This window comes from Mus pahari, chromosome 4 (assembly GCF_900095145.1).
Source record: "Mus pahari chromosome 4, PAHARI_EIJ_v1.1, whole genome shotgun sequence".
Lineage (NCBI taxonomy): Eukaryota > Metazoa > Chordata > Mammalia > Rodentia > Muridae > Mus > Mus pahari.
The window spans coordinates 6,541,518-6,561,424 of record NC_034593.1 but is presented as its reverse complement, the minus strand read 5'-3'; the positions used below and the strand labels follow the sequence as shown (position 1 = coordinate 6,561,424).

At 40.5% G+C, this 19,907-nt stretch overlaps 1 pseudogene across 1 annotated transcript; it reads left to right on the top strand.

Annotated features, from left to right (window-relative positions):
• Positions 1-10,545: 10,545 nt before the first annotated feature.
• LOC110320451 lies at positions 10,546-12,453 on the top strand (annotated as a pseudogene). Its single transcript, XR_002380457.1, has one exon. The product of XR_002380457.1 is annotated as an axin interactor, dorsalization-associated protein pseudogene (transcript).
• Positions 12,454-19,907: the final 7,454 nt, after the last annotated feature.

The window sequence follows — 19,907 nt, the reverse complement described above, 5'->3', positions numbered from 1 at the left end:
TAACAGTGGGAGCAGGGGCTATCTATGACTCTCGCCTGCTTATGAGACACTTCCCTGCTACAGGGTTGCCTCTTTTAGTCTCAATATAAAGGGAGGTACTTAATCTTACTGCAATTTGATATGCCATGGTTGGTTAACAAACATGGGAGGCCTGCCCTTTTTTGAAGAGAGTCAGAGAAGGAGTTGGTAGGGGTAGGCAGAAAGGAGGTGAGAGAGAGGGACTGGGAGGAAAAGAGGGAGGGGAAACTGTGGTTCATATGAAGAGAGAGGGGGAGAGAGAGGGGGGAGGGAGAGAGAGAGAGAGAGAGAGAGAGAGAGAGAGAGAGAGAGAGAGAGAGAGAGAGAGAGCTCTTTTACTAATAATGAGACCATCAAGGATGGTATATCCTGAATGGCGTCTTTGTCATTGTAGAAGGCTCTGAATCCCTGCAATTTCTCCTTTGACTCTAACAAGTTTACCCAGCTTCACTAAGGCCACAGCTAAAAGCACTGCCACTCCAAACTTGAGAACAAAATTTCTAGCCCACCAACCCACCTTCTCTCCCTGGAGTTATAGGACAGGATTCACTGTAGAGTAAAGATATTACAACATATTGATTAAGACTCCTACTTCAAACAGACCCCTCCACAAAAGCACTCAGGCGTTTTTTATAACTTCCTGTCTGAATGAAGATATTATAGTGGTGTATTCAGTTAAACAGATGTTTTGTAGGTTTGGGGTTCACACCTGCTTTTCTCTTCTGCTATTAGAGTCATTCTTTGTCCTGACTATTGTTTCCTGTGATGTCACACTCCATCTCTAGGAACTCAGGCCAAATAAACATTTCCTAATTAGGCTACTTTGCATCATGCTCTGGACTTCCAGTTAGGCATCATCTGGCAGTTTGGTAACATGGTGAACCAGGCAGGCACTAGCTCCATCTCTGCATGTTATGGATTAATTTTCATTAAGGGAATACATTCTGAGGCCACTGCAGAAATGAGACCTCCAAATATTTTATATGGTTTGACACTTTGCCAAATCTGTAAGAACCTGAGTTTTACTCTAAGAGATTTTTTTATTACACTCCTAGAACAGGCCATTTGCTAAATTGAGTATATTTAACCAATTTTCTGACTGTGCTCATCTAACCTAATGAGTCACATTAAGGTCCTTATTTTTTTGGACATTTCCCAATTTCTCCCAATATTTCAGAATTAACATTTTTCCAGAAAAGGTTTGAGGAACAAGAGATATTTCATAGAATAGGAACAGTAACTTTATCCCTATTTTCACATAATCATGAATACTTTTAAAGCCTAGAGTAGATAAGGACTAATAAAACAATTATCTCAAAATACTAAAGTGTTTTTGTTGCTCCTAGAGGTCATGACAGACCCAGGGATCCCAGATAAGTCCCTGCTCTGCGCCCTATACCTCCCAACTTCCCTTCAAGCACACCCAACAGCTTAAACTGCATCAAATACCCTGGGATCCATTTTCCAGATCACAACTCCACCTGCATTCCCAAAGGTCACACTGGCACCAGAGACCCTAGATAAGACCCTGCACTGTGCCTTATGCCAACTCCCCTTAATGCGCATGCAATGTCCATAAAATGCACACCGTGTCCTGGGCTCCATAGGCTAGACCACAATTTTGGCAGAAGATCTCACCTTTCTTGGAGGCCATGCCAGTTCAGAGGCAATGTAGGCACCCAAAATTCCAGAAGTCACAAAATCTACAAAACCCCAGCAAAGAAACCCTACTGGGCCTGAAGATTTGCTGGTCACCAGAACCTTAGACCACCCAGGCCAGAACACTGAGAAGAAAGAAAAACCAAGGGGGAAAACATCTTGAGGACAGCATAAGAATACAATACACAGTGACCAGAGCAATATGGCACCACCAGAGCCCAGGTATCCTACTACAGCAAGCCCTCGTGGGGTTTGTTTTGTTTGTTTGTTAGTTTGTTTTGTTTTGCTTTGCTTTTTTAATTTTCGTAGATATTTTCCTTTTTTTTACATTTCAAATGTTTTCCCCTTTCCAGTTCTCTCCTTCTGAACCCCCTATCTCACACACCCCCTCCACCTGCCTCTGTGACGGTGCTCCCACACCCAGCCACCCACTCCCATCTTCCTGCCCTGGCATTTCCCTATACTGGGGCTTTTAACACACTCTGGCCCAAGGGCCTCTCCTCCCACTGATGTCCAACAAGGTCATCCTCTGCCACAAATGTGGCCAGCACCATAGGTCCTCCATGTGTAACCTTTGGTTGGTGGCCCAGTCCCTGGGAGCTCCTGGGTGTCTGGCCTGTTGACACTGTTGCTACCTCCTTGGGTCTGGAAAGTCCCTCAACTCCTTCAGTCCCTTCTCCAACTCCTTTATCCGGGACCCCACTTAGTCTAATTGTTGGCTGCGAACATCTACCTCTGTATTTGTCAGGCTCTGGCAGAACCTCTCAGGAGACAGCCATATTAGCTTCCATCAGCAAGCACTTCCCAGCATCCACAATAGCATCAGGGTTTGGTGGCTGTATACAGGATGGATCCCCAGGTGGGGCAGTCTCTGGATGGCCTTTCTTTCTGTCTCTACTCCAGGCTTTGTCTCTATATTTCCTCCTGTGAGTATTTTCTAAGAAGCACTGAAGCATCCACATTTTGGTCTTCCTTCTTCTTAGGCTTCATATGGTCTGTGAATTGTATCTTGGGTATTCCTAACTTTTGGGCTAATACCACTAATCAGTGAGTACATCCCGTGTGTGTTCTTTTGTGACTGAGTTACTTCACTCAGGATGATATTTTCAAATTCCATCTATTTGCCTGCAAATTTCCTGAAGACATTGTTTTTAATATCTGAGTATGTACCACATTTTCTGTATCCATTCTTCTGTTGAAGGACATCTGGGTTGTTTCCAAGTTCTGGCTATTATAATGTGATTGCTATGAACATAGCAGCATAAGGAGCATATGTCCTTGTTACATGTTGTAGTATTACTTCTGGGTATATGCCCAGGAGTGCTATTGCTGGATCTTCAGGTAGTATTATGTCCAATTTTCTGAGGAACCACCAAACTGATTTCCAGAGTGGTTGTACCAGTTTGTAATCTCACCAGCAATTGAGGGGTGTTCCTCTTTTTCCTCATCCTCACCAGCATCTGCTGTCATCTGAGTTTTTGATCTTAGCCATTCTGATTGGTGTGAGGTGGAATCTCAGGGTTGTTTTGATTTGCATTTCTCTGATGACTAAGGATACATTTTTTTTGAGTTTTGGTGACCTTTATTTTGTTTTTTTATTAGATATTTTCTTTATTTACATTTTCAGTGCTATCCCCTTTCCTGGTCTCCCTCTGAAAATCCCCTCCCCTTACCCTCTCCCTCTGCCCCCTACTCACCAACCCACCCACTTCTACTTCCTGGCCCTGGCATTCCCCTACAGTGGAGCATGGAGCCTTCACAGGACCAAAGGCCTCTACTCCCATTAATGACCAACTAGGCCATCCTCTGCTGCATATGAAGCTGGAGCCATGAGTCCCACCATGTATATTCTTTGGTTGGTGGTTTACTCCCTGGGAGCTCTGGAGCTACTGGTTAGTTCATATTGTTGTTCCTCCTATGGACCTGCAACCCCTTCAACTCTTTGGGTCCTTTCTCTAGCTCCTTCATTGGGGACCCTGTGCTCTGTCCAATGGATGACTGTGAGCATCTCCTTCCATATTTGTCAGTTGCTGGCAGAGCTTCTAAGTCAACAGCTATATCAGGCTCCTGTCAGCAAGCACTTGTTGGCATCCACAATAGTATCTGGGTTTGGTGAGTGTATATGGGATGGATCCCAGGTGGGGCAGTCTCTGACTGGTCGTTCCTTCAGTCTCTACTCCACACTTTGTCTCTGTAACTCCTTCCATGGGTATTTGGTTCTCCCTTCTAAGAAGGATTGAAGTATACACACTTTGGTCTTCCTTCTTCTTGAATTTCATGTGGTTTGTGAATGCATTAGTACAGGAAACAATTTCCTAAACAGAACACTAATTGCTCAGGGTCTAATAATAATAATTGATAAATGGGGCCTTCTGAAACTAAAAAGTGTCTGTAAGGCAAAGGACACAGGACAAAACTCCAGCCTACAGATTGGGAGAAGATCTTCACCAACCCTACATAGCACACATGGCTAATATCCAAAATTTATAAAGAACTCAAGAAGTTAGACATCAACAACCCAAAATAACCCAATTTAAAATGAGGTACAGACCTAAACAGACAATTCTCAACAGAGGAATCTTGAGTGGCTGAGAAGCACTTAAATAAATGTTCAAAGTCCTTAGTCACCAAGGAAAGGTAAATCAAAACAACTCTGAGGTTCCATCTTACACCCATCAGAATGGCTAAGATCAAAAACTCAAGAGATAGCACATGCTGGAGAGAATGTGGAGCAAGGAGAACATTCCTCCATTTCTGTTGTAAGTGAAAACTTACACAATCACTTCAGAAATCAATTTGATAGTTTTTCAGAAAACTGGGACTAGTTCTACCTCAAAGATCTAGCTATACCACTCCTGGACATATACCCAAAAGATGTTCCACCATCCCACAAAGACACTTGTTCAACTATATTCATAGCAGCTTTATTTGTAATAGCCAGAAATTGGAAACAACCTAGATGTCTTTCCGTTAAAGAATGGATAAAAAATGTGGTACATCTACACAATGGTATACTATTCAGCTATTAAAACAAAGACGTCATGAATTTTTCCAGGCAAATGGATGCAACTTGAGAATATCATTCTCAATGATGTAACCCAGACCCAAAAGAAAATGTATCTACTCACTTATAAGCAGATATTAGCCATAAAATACAGGTACCACATCACACCCCACAGACCCAAAGAAGCTAAACAAGAAGGAATGCCAAGCAAGGAATTTCACTTAGAAGTGGGAATAAAATAGTCATAAGAGGCAGATGGAGGGAAGGAATTTGGAGCCAGGGCAAATGGGGAGGGAAATGAGGGGTTCTGGATCAGGTATGGGGAAGGACAGGAGAGATGGCTAGATGGCCCTGAAAATGAATGGAAATCTTCAACTGATGGAGGTGAGTAAGTGAAGCATCTCAAGAATGAGACAAAGACCTCGGATAAGGGGGGCACCCAAGAATCAATGGAGGTGACAATAACTGTACCTCATTACATTGGGGATATGGAACCTGAAGAGGCCACCTCCTGTAGTCAGTCAGGAACCATAGTGGAACAAGAGCAACACTAACCTACCCGCAAAACTTTCAAACCCAAATATATCCTGTCTACAAGAAATGCAGTGTAGAGAATGGAGGAGAGACTGAAAGAATAGCCAACCAATAATGCACTCAACTTGAGACCCATTCGATGGGCAAGCACCAATCCCTACCACTATTAATGATGCTGTGTTATGCTTGCAGACAGGAACAAGTTTTCCTTTGAGAGGTTCCACCCAGAAAGTGACTCAGACAGATACAGACAGCCATAGCCAAACAATGGATGGAGTTTGGGGACTCTTATGGAAGAATAGGAGGAAAGATTATGAGCCCTAAATGGGGTTAGGAACGCTACAGGAAAACCAACAGAATTGACTAACCTGGAGCCTTGGGGCTCTCAGAGTCCGAACCTCTAAACAAAGAATGCTCATGGGCTGGACATAGGCCTCGCCACATGTGTAGCAGATATGTAGCTTGGTCTTCTTGTGGGTCCTGAACAACTGGGATGGGGGCTGTCCTAAAAGCTGCTCCTGTATATGGGATATGGTCTTCTAGCTGGGCTGCTGTCTGGCCTTAATGGGAGAGGAAGTTCCAGAGTGGGGAAAGATATAGGGGTGCACCTACCCAAAAGAGGCAGGGAGGAGGTATTGTGGGAGGGTGTGACTGGGAAGGGGACAATGAGTGGGATGAAAACTGAATAAGAACAATAAATAAATTTAAAAAAGAAAAATTTATCAAAATAAATTTGTATTATTCATAACCAAAACAAAAAACAAAAATCAAAAAATAAATAAATAAATAAATAAATAAATAAATAAATAAATAAATAAATAAATAAAAACCAAAAACCAAAACCAACCTTCTGGGGATATCACCAACCCTGATTGCAAACTGTATCACAGCCCAATAGTAATACAACCTCATCTTATTGGCATGAAAATAATCAAAACAGACATGTTGATCAATGGAATCAAATTGAAGACCCAACATTAAATCCACACACCTATGGAAACCTGGTTTTTGATAAAGAAGCCAAATTTATTCAATGGATAAAAGAAAGCATCTTCAACAACCAGAGATAGTCTAACTGGCAGGCTGCATGTAGAAAAATGCAAATAGATCTATATTTATCAACCTACATAAAACTCAAGTCTAAGTGGATCAAAGACCTCAATGTAAAGCCAGATACACTAAATCTAATAGAACAGAAGGTGGGGAATAGCTTTGAACTCATTGTACAAGAGAAAACTTCCTAGACAGAACATTAATAGCTCAGGCACTAAGATCAGAAATTAATAAATCGAACCTAATGAAACTGAAAAACTTCTGTAAGGCGAAGAAAGAGTGCTATAAGTGGGGGTGAGGAGGAAACAGCAGCCTACAGAATGGAGAGTGATCTTCACCAACCCCACATTCGACAAAGGGCTAATATCCAAAATATATAGAAAACGCAAGAAGCAAACCAAATATCTCTATTTTTAAAGAAGAGTGCAGATGTAAACAAAGAATCCTCAGCGAATGAATCTCTACTGGCCAAGAAGCACTTAAAGATATTCTCAACATCCTTAGCCATCAGAGAAACACAAGTCAAAATGACTCTAAAATTCCATCCTATACCTGTCAGGATGACTAAGATCAAAAGTTCATTCTGGCAAGGAGGAAAAGGAACAACTCCTTCATTGCTGGTGAGAGTACAAACTAGTACAGTCACTTAGAAATCAATTTGGTGGTACAAAAAAAATGGAAATAAATCTACCTCATGACTCAGCTATCCCACTCCTGGTCATATACCCAAAGTATACTCCACCATTCCACAAAGACACTTGCTCAACTATATTCCTGTATTCTTTATTTGTAATATTCAGAAATTAGATGTGCCTCAATGGTATAATGGATAAAGAAAATGTGGTACATTGACATAATAAAGTATTACTTGGCTATTAAAAACAATGAAATCATGAAATTTTGAGGCAAATGCATGGATCTAGAAAAGATCATCCTGAGCGAGGTAACCCAGACCCAGAAAGATGAAAATGGTATGTCCTCACTTACAAGTGTATATTAGCTTTAAAGTAAAGGATAACCATGCTACAATCCACAGACTCAAAGAAGCTAAGTAACAAGGAAGGCTCAAGGATAGATGCATGAATCTCACTGAGAAAAGAAATAGAATAGACATTGTGGGTATATGAGAATTGGATCAAAACACAGTCAGGGTGGAGATGGGATCAGAAAAATCAGGTGTGGGGAGGACAGATGGAGAGAGTACTTGGAAACAACTAAAATCAGAGGGCACAATCACTGGCACAAGCTAGAAACCTAACAGCAATGGAAACTCCCAGGAATCTATGAGGGTGAACCTAGCTAAGACTCCTAGCAAATGGGGGTTATGGAGCATGAATTGGCTATCTCTTGTAAACAGGCAGGACTTCCAGTGAGGGGATTGGGACACCAATCAAGCCACAAAACCTTAGAATTGCAATTTGTCCTGCCTACAAGATGTGCAGGAGTAAAGATGGATCATAAATGACCAACCAATAACCTGTCCAGCTTGAGACTCCTGCGTGAGAGGAAGCCCAACCCCGATACTGTTGATGATACTCTGCTCTACTTATGGACAAAAGCCTAAAATAACTGTCATCAGAGAGGTTTTACCCAGCAACTGATGGAAACAGATGCAGAGCTCACAGCCAGTCATTATGTGGCATTCCAGTAAATCCTTTGAAGTAGGGTGAGGAAAGATTATAGGAGCCAGAGGGGTCAGGGGCACCATGAGAAAAACCTACAGAATTAACTAGCCTTGGCCCATAGGAGCCCACAGATACTGAACTGCCAACCGGGGACTATGCATAGGTCTGACCTAGGCCCTCTGCACGTGTGTTACAGTTGTGTAGCTTGGTCATAGGTGGGACTCATAACAGCGGGAGCAGGGGCTATCTCTGACTCTGCTCCCTTTCTTTGGGATTCTTTCCCTCTACTGGGCTGCCTCTTCTAACCTCAATAGGAGATATGAATAGTCTTACTGCAACATGATATGCCAGTGCCTGTGGGAATCCATAGGAGGCATCCCCTCTTCTGAAGAGAAAGGGTGAAGGAAAGGGTAGGTGAAAAGAGATGGGAGAAAGGGCTGGAAGAAGAAGGAGAGGAAACTGACTTTAGATCACTGTGTCAAAATACCTGAGAGACACAACTTAAAGGGAGAAAGTCTGTCTTGGTTCCGGGGGTGAAAGACAGTTTAATTCATTATAGCAGGGAAGGAAGAGCTACTGGGATGACTCCATCCCTGGTGTCAGGAGCTTGGTTCGTGCAGTAGCAGACCACAAATCAGAGAAGACTGGCTAGATCCAGTGCTGGGCATAGCGCTCAATGAGTGGCCTAGTGACCTACTTCTACTAGCCAGGACATGCCCCTTCTAGGCTCCACTGTCTTTGAAACAAGGCATGAAACTTAGAACCAAGCCATCAAAATGTAAGCCTATAGAGACATTTTAGTCAAAATGTAAGCCTATAGAGACATTTTAGTCAAAATGTAAGCCTATAGAGACATTTTAGTCAAACCAGAACAGGTGATTGTTTAACTCTTCCGTACCTTATACGAATTGTTATAATAATTAAATGAGCTTATACTCATAAATCACTGAAAGTATGACACACAAGAAAGCTATCACAAATTAATAAGTAGCAGAGTTCAGTGTTAAATAAAATATTAGATGTCATTCATTTTAAATAGTTATAACATTTATATGATCTTAGAACCCTTTCTTTCTATCCCTTTAGAACTTAAATATTTGTAATGAGACAACAGCAAGGAAATTTTAAATAAAGATTTACTAAGAACAGACATAAGTAGAATTTATATTTAAAGGGATAATTTTATTAAAGACTGATATTGCGATCATTCTGACATTGTTATGGATATTAAATTCATATTATTAATGGAAATTATGCCTATAATTCTTATAACACAAAAGAGCAATAACACAGCTGTGAACAGCGAGAAACCTATTTACACCATAATCCTGATTTTGAACAATAAAGTTGCTTATTCTACCAATATTACTTTATCATTTCTGTTTCAGACACTTAAGTATGGGTAATACAATTATCAAAAAAGTAGTTTGCAATACTTAATTATAATGAAGGATGAAGAGATAAATGAAAATCACATACATATAAAAACTTAACCTGGTATATACATCTGAACACATTGAGTAATTTGGCTCAGTCAAATAGCTCAAGGAATGTTTCTCTTAAAAAGAACACTGGAATAGATGTAAAAAGTAAAATAACGCCGGGCGTAGTGGCGCACGCCTTTAATCCCAGCACTCGGGAGGCAGAGGCAGGCGAATTTCTGAGTTCGAGGCCAGCCTGGTCTACAAAGTGAGTTCCAGGACAGCCAGGGCTACACAGAGAAACCCTGTCTCAAAAAAACAAAAACAAAAAAACAAAAACAAAAACAAAAACAAAAGTAAAATAACATGAATGGGTAATATCATTCCTAAAAGAAATTATTAGCATGAGAAAAGTATCTGGAGCATAAGCAAAGAATTTGGTAAAGAGAATAAGATGTAGGAACCTCAAACAAACTAAATGCCTTCATGAAATTTGCAGGCAAGTGGATGGAACTTGAAAATATCATCCTGAGTGAGGTAACTCAGTCACAAAAGAACACACACAGGTATGCTCTCACTGATAAGTGGATATTAGCCATCCCATATACAGTCAACAAGCCCTGGACGCTATAGTGGATGCTGGGAAGTGTTTGCTAACGGGAGTCTGATGTGGCTGTCTCCTGAGATGCTCTGCCAGAACCTGACAAATACAGAGGTAGATGCTCACAGCCAACCATTGGGTTGAGCTCTGGGTCCCTGGTGGAGGAGTTGGAGAAGGGAATGAAGGATCTGAAGGGGTTTGCATCCCCATGGAGAAAGCAACAGTGTCAACAGGACAGACCCCCCGGAGCTCCCAGGGACTGGACCACCAACCAAAGAATACACATAGAGGGACCCATGGCTCGGGCCACATATGTGGCAGAGGATGGCCTTATTGGCATCAGTAGGAAGAGAGACCCTTGGGCCTGAGAGTGTTCGATGCTCCAGTGTAGGAGAATGACAGGACGAGAAGACAGGAGTGGGTGGATGGGTTAAGGATCACCCTCATAGAGGAGTGGGGAGGGGATGGGATAGGGAGATTCTGAAGGGGAAAACATTTTAAATGCAAATAAAGAAAATGTCCAGCGGTTCCTCCCGGCCCTAATGTCAGGGCCAAGCCCGGGGAGGATGGCGCCCTAGAGCCTGGCCTTGCTGGGGTAGGGGCGGGAGGGGGCCAGGGCGGGGACCGGCCATGTCGGAGGTGACCCGGAGTCTGCTGCAGCGCTGGGGCGCCAGTCTTAGGAGAGGCGCCAACTTCGACTCTTGGGGCCAGCTGGTGGAGGCCATAGACGAGTATCAGATATTAGCAAGACACTTACAGAAGGAGGCCCAAGCTCAACACAATAATTCTGAATTCACAGAAGAACAAAAGAAAAACCATAGGCAAAATTGCGACATGTTTGGATTTGCGAAGTGCAGCATTACAGTGCACACAGTCCCAAGAAGAGTTTAAACTGGAGGACCTGAAGAAGATAGAACCAATCCTGAAGAATATTCTTACATATAATAAAGAATTCCCATTTGATGTTCAGCCTATCCCATTAAGACGGATTTTAGCACCTGGTGAAGAAGAGAATTTGGAATTTGAAGAAGATGAAGAAGGTGGTGCTGGAGCAGGACCTCCTGATTCTTTCTCTGCTAGAGTTCCTGGTACTTTATTGCCATGGTTACCATCGGAACCAGGGATGACGTTACTCACCGTCAGGATTAAGAAAATTGGTTTGAAAGACGCGGGGCAGTGCATGGATCCCTACATCACAGTCAGCGTGAAAGATTTGAATGGCATAGATTTAACTCCCGTACAAGATACTCCTGTGGCTTCAAGAAAAGAAGATACTTATGTTCATTTTAATGTGGACATTGAGCTCCAGAAACATGTTGAAAAGTTAACCAAAGGTGAGGCCATCTTCTTTGAATTCAAACATTATAAGCCTAAAAAGAGGTTTACCAGCACCAAGTGTTTTGCCTTCATGGAGATGGATGAAATTAAACCTGGGCCAATCGTAATAGAACTATACAAGAAACCCACTGATTTTAAAAGAAAGAAATTGCAATTGTTGACCAAGAAACCACTTTATCTTCATCTACATCAAAGTTTGCACAAGGAATGATCCTGATACAAATAACCAAGAACTTGTGTGAATTTCCCACTCAGAAACCATCATAGCTCTGTGTAGCATAATCACCCTTCAACAGGCAGGAAATGAGCCCTACCCGTGCCAGCTAACCAAGCAAGTCTATTGCAGCTGGACCCCAGATCAAAAGTTCAGCACGCCACTGACCTGTCACTCCTTTGGACACAGGTTTATTGTAGATTTGGAAACATTTTCACTTTTCTATTAATTGTGCAATTAATAGTCTATTTTCTCATTGCCACTACCACCCTGTTTCCCAGACAGCACTGTTGTAGATGTGCAGAACTTGAGACAATGCAGCAATAAGAATGTGCTAGAGTTTACATCTCTGCTCACTTCTGCTCCAGTGTGCTCTTCTGGTTTAAATGCCACGCAGTGAGTTGAAGTGGGTAGAACTGCTCTGAGAGGAATTGGACTAGTTACATTGCCTAGCAAAGTCTCCTTAGAAGAGACCTAGCGTGATGCCGTGGGTCTCCTGCATAGAAAGTGTGACCTGGCCAAATAAGAATCCCACATGGAGTGTTCCCCGGATGACCAGATTGATTTCTGAAGAGAGCACATGTATAGTCAGGTGGATTATCTGTTCTTCTCTATTGTACTGCTAATTCTTTCTGGTAGTTCTAGGGTTAACGTTGGAACCATCTCAGAATAACTATGGATTTTAAAATGTGTTTAGAGTATCTTTTAAATTGTATCATTTTGGAACAGTTGAGTCAGATGTCAAGATGTTGCGGGATAATTGCTGCTTTCCTAACCACCCATTGTGAGACCGTAAGACCCATACCTCTCCTTAGTATGCAAAAATCTGGAAAGACTGTCTATTTTTTTTTAATATAGGTAGATAGGATTGCCATTTATGTCCTATTTAGATATACAGTCATTCATCCATATGAAAATATGCAGGTCACAAGTTTATTTTGAATGGACTATTTACCTTTGGTGTAACAAGGCATAAATAAAACTTTGAAAGCACACACAAAAAAAGAAAATGTCCAATTAAAAAAACTAAATTTTAAAAAAAAAGAGGAACTTAATGCTGCACTGAATAAGTCATACAGAGGTTACAGGCCATGTTGTGGAGTTTTACAGACATGCTACAGTCACTGAGAAATCACTGAAAAACACTTAACAAAGTAATGCAAGAATGAAAAACATGGGCAGGTTTACTTTTGACAAAAAATATATGACTATAGTGAGAAGGCAGATTGATGGAGAAGAGACAAAAGCTGAGAACATCGTTTGAGATGTCATTTCAGCTTGATAAATTTCCCTAACAAGTGAGTGATAGAGATAGAGTAATGTTAAAATTCAAGGCTACTGAGGGATTTCATGATGCTCAAGATAAGAAAGATGAGGAATGAGGAGTTGTCAAAGTATTTCTTAAGTTACTGGCTTTTTATAAATAGACCACATTTAGCAATGAAAGGTCAGTTTTGTTTTGTTTTGTTTTGTTTTCTGATATGTTTTATTTAGAATGCCTTTGAAAATTTTAAGCAAAGATACCAAGTTGGCAGTGAGAAAACTGATTACAAATACAAAAAGGTGGCTGGTACCAGACTATTCCTTCTATGGTGAGTATAAAACTGGGAAAAATATATAAGGCAACATTTTAAGATATAATCCAAGGGAGTGACTCAGCCCTGACTCCTCTGAAGCAAAAATGTATAAAGTGCAGCCCATAATTTCCTTGAACTTCTACCTGGAAATCATTCCACACTACAGAAAAAGGCACATGGGGTTAAAAACAAAATCACAGCTGTATCACTTATTTTGGGAGGCAACAATAAACTAGAATTGATACTGGGGCTAAAGTTTGTGCAACTGGATATTAGTGATGGGGAAGCTGAATAGACAAGGCTTCAAAGGTCTATACAGAGATGTTCTCAAATTTTTTATTACAAATTCTATGCCTATATGATATATATGGTGAGACCAAAGAACGCCTGTTAAAGAAAAACTGCTACATCTTTGTGAAACAAAATGAGAGTTTTTTCTTTTTTTATTGGATATTTTCTTTATTTACATTTCAAATGTTATCCCCTTTCCCAGTTCCCACCCCCTCCTATCCAATCCTCCCACCCGCTGCTTCTATGAGGGTGCTCCCCCACCCACCCATCTACTCCCTCCTCTCCGCCCTGGCATTCCTCTACACTGGGTCATCAAGCCTTCCCAGGACCAAGGGCCTCTCCTCCTATTGATGCTCAACAAGGCCATCCTCTGTACAAGTATGGCTGGAGCCATGGGTACCTCCATGTGTGCTCTTCAGTTGATGGTTTAGGCCCTGGGAGCTCTGGGGTGTCTCGTTGGTTGATATTGTTCTTCCTACGGGATTGCAAACCCCCTTCAGTTCCTTCATTCCTTTCTTTAACTCCTCCATTGGGGACCCCACGCTCAGTCCAATGGTTGGCTGTGAGCATCACCTCTGGATTTGTCAGGCTCTGGCAGAGTCTCTCAGGAGACAGTTATATCAGGCTTCCATCAGCATGCATTTCTTGGCATTAGCAATAAATAGTGTTCGGGTTTGGTGTCTGTGTATGGGATGTAATGTATGAAGGACTGTCCCATCTCTGGATGTCCTTTCCTTCAGTCTTGGCTCCACACTTTGTTTCTATATGTCCTCCCGTGAGTATTTTGTTCTCCCTTTGAGTTCTTTGAGTAGAGGAAGGCTACTGATTTGAGTTAATTGTATATCCAGCCACTTTGCTAAAGTTGTTTATCAGCTGAAAGAGTTCTCTGGTGGAATTTTTGGGGTCACTTAAGTATACTGTCATATCATCTGAAAATAGTGATATTTTTATTTATTTATTTCCAATTTGTATCTCTTTGACCTCCTTTTGTTGTCTAATTGATCTGGCTAGGACTTTGAATACTATATTGACTAGGTAGGGAGCAAGTGGGCAGCCTTGTCTAGTCCTTCACTTTAATGGGATTGCTTCAAGTTTCTCTCCATTTAATTTGATGTTGGCTACTGGTTTGCTGTATATTGCTTTTACTATGTTTAGGTATGGGCCTTGACTTTTACCATGAAAGGGTGTTGAATTTTGTCAAATGCTTTTTGATCATCTAATGAGATGATCATGTGTTTTTTATCTTTCAATTTGTTTATACAGTGGATTACATTGATGGATTTTCATATATTGAAGTTCATCCCTGGAATGGAGCCTACTTGATCATGGTAAATAATTGTTTTGATGTGTTCTTGGATTTGAGTTGTAAAAAATTTTATTGAGTATTCTTTCATCAATATTCAAAGGGGAAATTGGTCTGGAGTTCTCTTTCTTTGTTGGGTCTTTGTGTAGGTTAGGTATCAATGTAATTGTGGCTTCATAGAACATGTTGGATAGTGTTCCTACTGTTTCTATTTTGTGTAATAGTTTGAGAAGTATTGGTATTAGGTCTTCTTTGAAGATCTGATAGAATTCTGCATGAAAATCATAAGCCTTGGACCTTTTTTTTGGTTGAAAGACTTTTCATTGCTGTTTCTGTTTCCTTAGGGGTTATGGGACAGTTTAAGTAGTTTATCTGATCCTGATTTAACTTTGGTATCTTGTATCTGTCTAGAAAACCATCCATTCATCTAAATTTTCCAGTTTTGTTGAGTATAGACTTTTATAGTAGGATCTGATGATCATTTTGAATTTCCTCAGTTTCTGTTGCTGTGTCTCCTTTTTCATTTCTTATTTTGTTAATTTAGAAACTATCTCAGTACTGTCTGGTAAGTCTGGCTAAGGGTTTATCTATCTTGTTGTTGATTTTCTTAAAGAACCAGCTCCTAGTTTTGTTGATTCTTTGTATAGTTCTCTTTGTTTCTAATTGGTAGATTTCAGCCCTGAGTTTTAATATTTCTTGCTGTCTATTCCTTTTGTGTATTTACTTCTTTTGTTCTAGCGCTTTCATATGTACTGTTAAGCTGCTACTGTATGCTTTCTCCAATTTCTTTATGAATTCACTTGGAACTATCAGTTTTCCTCTTATCACTGCTTTGATGGTGTCTCATAAGTTTTGGTATGTTATGCCTTCATTTCGTTAAATTCTAAAACTCTTTATTTTCTTTATTTCTTCCCTGACCAAGATATCATTGAGTAGAGTGTTGCTCAGCTTCCATGTGTATGTGGACTTTCTATTGTTTTTATTGTTATTGAAGACCTGGCTTAGACTGTGGTGGTCTAGTAGAATACATGAGATTAATTCAATGTTCTTGTGTCTGTTAAGGCTTGTTTTCTGTTCTGTGTTCGATTGTATGGTCAGTTTTGTAGAAGGTACCATGAGGTGCTGAGAAGTTATATTTTTTTGTTTTAGGGTGAAATATTCTGTAGATATCTGTTACATCTATTTGGTTCATAAGTTCTGTTAGTTTCAGTGTATCTCTATTTAGTTTCTGTTTCCATAGTCGGTCCATTGGCTGAGAGTGGGGTGTTTAAGTTACTCACCACTATTGTGTGAGAATCAATGTGTTTTGAGTTTTCATATGAGTGCCTTTGCATTTGTGGCACAGATGTTCAGAACTGAGAGTTCATCTTTGTGAATTTTTTCCTTTGATGCATATGTAGTGTCCTTCCCCATCTTTTTTTTGATAACTTTTGGTTGAAAGTCTATTTTATTGGATATTAGAATTGCTACTCCAGATTGTTCCTTAGGACCATTTGCTTGGAAAAATTTTTCCCAGACTTTTACTTCAAGGGTGTGTCTGTCTTTGTCACTGAAGTGTGTTTCCTGTATAGTAGGCTGGCCTGGTATTTTGTTCTGTTAGGGTCTATATGACATCTGCTCAGATCTTCTGGGTTTTAAAGTCTCTGTTGAGAAGTCTGATGTCATTCTGATGGATCTCCCATCAATTTCTTTTCTAGTCCAATCTGTTTGGTGTTCTGTAGGCTTCTTGTATATTTATGGGCATCTCTTCCTTTAGGTTAGGGAAGTTTTCTTCTATAATTTTGTCGAAGATGTTTACTGACTCTTTGATTTGGGAATCTTCACTCTCTTCTATATCTATTATTCTTTGATTTGGTCTTTTCATTGTGTCCTGGATTTCTTAAATAATTTGAGTTAGGGGCATATTTGCTTTTTGTATTTTCTTTTACTGATATGTCATTGTCTTCTATGGTATCTTCTACACCTGAGATTCTCTCTTCTGTCTCTTGTATTCTGTTGGTGATGCTTGCATCTGTGACTCCTGATCTCTTTCCTAGGATTGTATCCCTTTGTGCTCTCTTTAATGTTTCTGTTTGCCTTTTTAGATCCTGGATGGTTTTGTTCAATTCCTTCACCTGTTTGATTGTTTTCCTGTATTTTTTTTAAAGAGATTTATGTGTTCATCTTTAAGGGCTTCTACTTGTTTACGCGTGTTCTCCTGTATTTCTTTAAGGGAATTATTTATGTCATTCTGAAAGTCCTCTATTATCTTCATGAGATAAGATTTTAGATCTAAATCTTGCTTTTCAGGTGTGTTGGGGGTATCTAGGGCTTGCTGTGGTGGGAGAACTGGGTTCTGATATTGCCAAATAGCATTGGTTTCTGTTGCTTATATTCTTATACTTGCCTCTTGCCATCTGGTTATCCCTGATGCTAACTGGCCTTGCTGTCTTTGATTGGAGCCTGTCCTTTCTGTAAGCCTGTGAGCCTGTTTGTGTCCAAACTCCTAGGGTTCCAGCTGTCTCTGTGATTCTCTTATCCTGTGATCCTTTGATCCTGAGATCCTAGGTGCATTAGAGCTTCTGGAGGACAAGCTACCTCTGGGTGTGGGCAGAGTAATTTGGAGATCCAGAACCCAGGGTATGCTCCTGAGCATAGGTACAAACTAGAAGGAACATGCACCTCTGTCTGGGCAGGGGTTCCTGTGTCCCCTGGGTACTGGGGGGATTCCAGTTACGCTAGGTATTGTGGTGTGGGTTGGAGTCTCCTCTGAGATCCTAGATGTGTCAGAAGACCTGGGGGTCAAGGGATCAAGCTGCCTCTGGGTGTGGGCAGAGTGGGTGGAGAACCAGAGCCCAGAGTCCTATCCCAGGCACATGTGCAAACCAGAAGGTTGCTCTTGGTTTTACTAATTGGTCTCAGCCATGATTTTGATTATTTCCTGCCTTCTGCTCCTATTTGATGTGCTAGCTTCTTTTTTTTTCTCTCTCTCTATGGCTTTCAGAACCACTTTTAAATTGTGGGTATGAGAACTGTCTAACATCTTTATGGAGACACTTAGTGCTATAAACTTCCCTTTTAGCAATGCTTTTATTGTGTCCCATATATTTGGGTATGTTTTTTTTTTTTTCATCTTCATTGATTTCTAGAAAGTCTTTAATTTTTTCTTTATTTCTTCCCTGGCCCAAAGTTTATTGAGTAGAGAGGTGTTCAGTTTCCATGAGTGGGTAGACTTTCTGGTGTTTCTGTTGTTGTTGAAGTCCAGCTTTAATCTATAGTGGTCTATTAAGATACAAAGTGATATTTCAGTCATCTTGTATCAACTAGGGTTTGCTTTGTGACCAACTATCTGGTCAGTTTTAGAAAAGGATTCAGAAGGTGCTGAGAAGGTATATTTGTTTATGTTTGGATGAAGTATTCTGTAGATGTCTGTTAGGGCCATCTGATTCATAACACAAGTGAATTTCATTATTTCTCTGTTTAGTTTTTTGTCTGGATGTCCTGTCTATTGGTGATATTGGGGTGTTGATGACTCCCACTACTGATGTGTGTGTTTCAATATGTGATTTAAGTTTTAACTGTTTCTTTGACATCCATATCCTTGTGTTTGGAACATATATGTTCATAAATGGGATATCATCTTCATAGATTTTTCCTTTGGTGGGTATGAAGCGTCCTTCCCTATCTCTTTTGATTAATTTTAGTGGAAAGTCTATTCTATTCGATATTAGAATGGCTACTTCAGCTTGCTTCTTGGGTCTGTTTGCTTGGAAATTTGTTTTCCAGCACCTCACTCTGAGGTAATGTCTATCTTTATTGCTTAGGTATATTTCTTGTACACAGAATGATGGGTCCTGTTGTCACATTCATTCTGTGAGCCTTTTTGTTTGGTTGGTTTTTGGTTTTTGGGTTTTGGTTTTTGGTTTTCGAGACAGGGTTTCTCTGAATAGCTCTGGCTGTCCTGGAACTCACTTTTTAGACCGTTCACACCTCAAACTCAGAAATCCACCTGCCTCTGCCTCCAAGTGCTGGAATTAAAGGCGTGCACCACCACTGCCTGGCTAAAATATTTTTAAGTAAAGAAAAAAAAAAAACTTAAAACAAAAACCTGCCGAGCAAGCCTGTCTTTTTTATTGAGTCCATTGATGTTGAAAGACATTGATGACCAGTGATTGTCAATTACTGTTATTTTTATATTGGCGATGTGTGTGTGTGTGTTTATGTTGAATGTAGTTGGACTTTTCCTGGGTTCAGAGTTTCTCTTCTGGTATTTTCTGTAGAGCTGGATTTGTTTAAATTCAGATTTTCTTGTTTTCTCCATCTACAGAAATTGAGAATTTTGTTGGGTATAGTAGTCTAAGTTGGCATCTGTGTGGTTTTTTAGAGGTTACAAGATGTCAGCCCCTCCAAGGTTTTGGAGTCTCTATTGCATAGTCAGATATAATCCTAATAGGTCTGCCTTTGCATGTTACCTGACCACTTTTCCTTTACAGCTTTAAATATTCTTTGTTCTGTAGATTTTGTTTTTTGATTATTATGTGGTGGAAGGATTTTCTTTTCTGGACCAGTCTAATTGGTGTTCTGCAAGCTTCTTGTATGTTTATATACATCTCCTTCTCTAGATTGGGAAATTTTTCTTCTATGATTTTGTTGAAAATATTTTCTGGTCCTTGGAGCTGGGACTCTTCACCTTCTTCTGTTCCTATTATTCTTGGGTTAGGTCTTTTTATAGTATCCCAGATTTCCTAGATGTTTTGTCTCATTCCTTGGGAACCTTGTATTTTAAGATAGGGAACCTTGAGTTCACCTATTCATCTGATTAAAACACACCAATGAACACATTTACAATGCCACCCCTACACCTAATGCTTAGGGAACACCATGGAAGAAGAGATGGAAAGACTATAAGAGCCAGGGAACTAGGGCACCTACTGCTCATATTGTCTTCTGGACATACAGGGAAGCTGCGATGTGAAATCTCAACAATAGAGTTGCCTAAACAAAACCTACATAATGACAACACTATGACCATGACAACATGGATGAGGGAAATTTCACAGGGCTTTGCCCACCTCAGATGAACTTCTTCAAGCAGGAAATCTATTTTCTCCAAGAACAGGGTCCCTGAGAGATTATCCAATCCCAAATGGTCAGCCATAAAACTTTATGTATGAGCAACATTACATAGACTCAGTAAAGGGTGTGTCTGTCTGTCTGTCTGTCTGTCTGTCTGTCTGTCTGTCTCTCTCTCTCTCTCTCTCTGTGTGTGTGTGTGTGTGTGTGTGTGTGT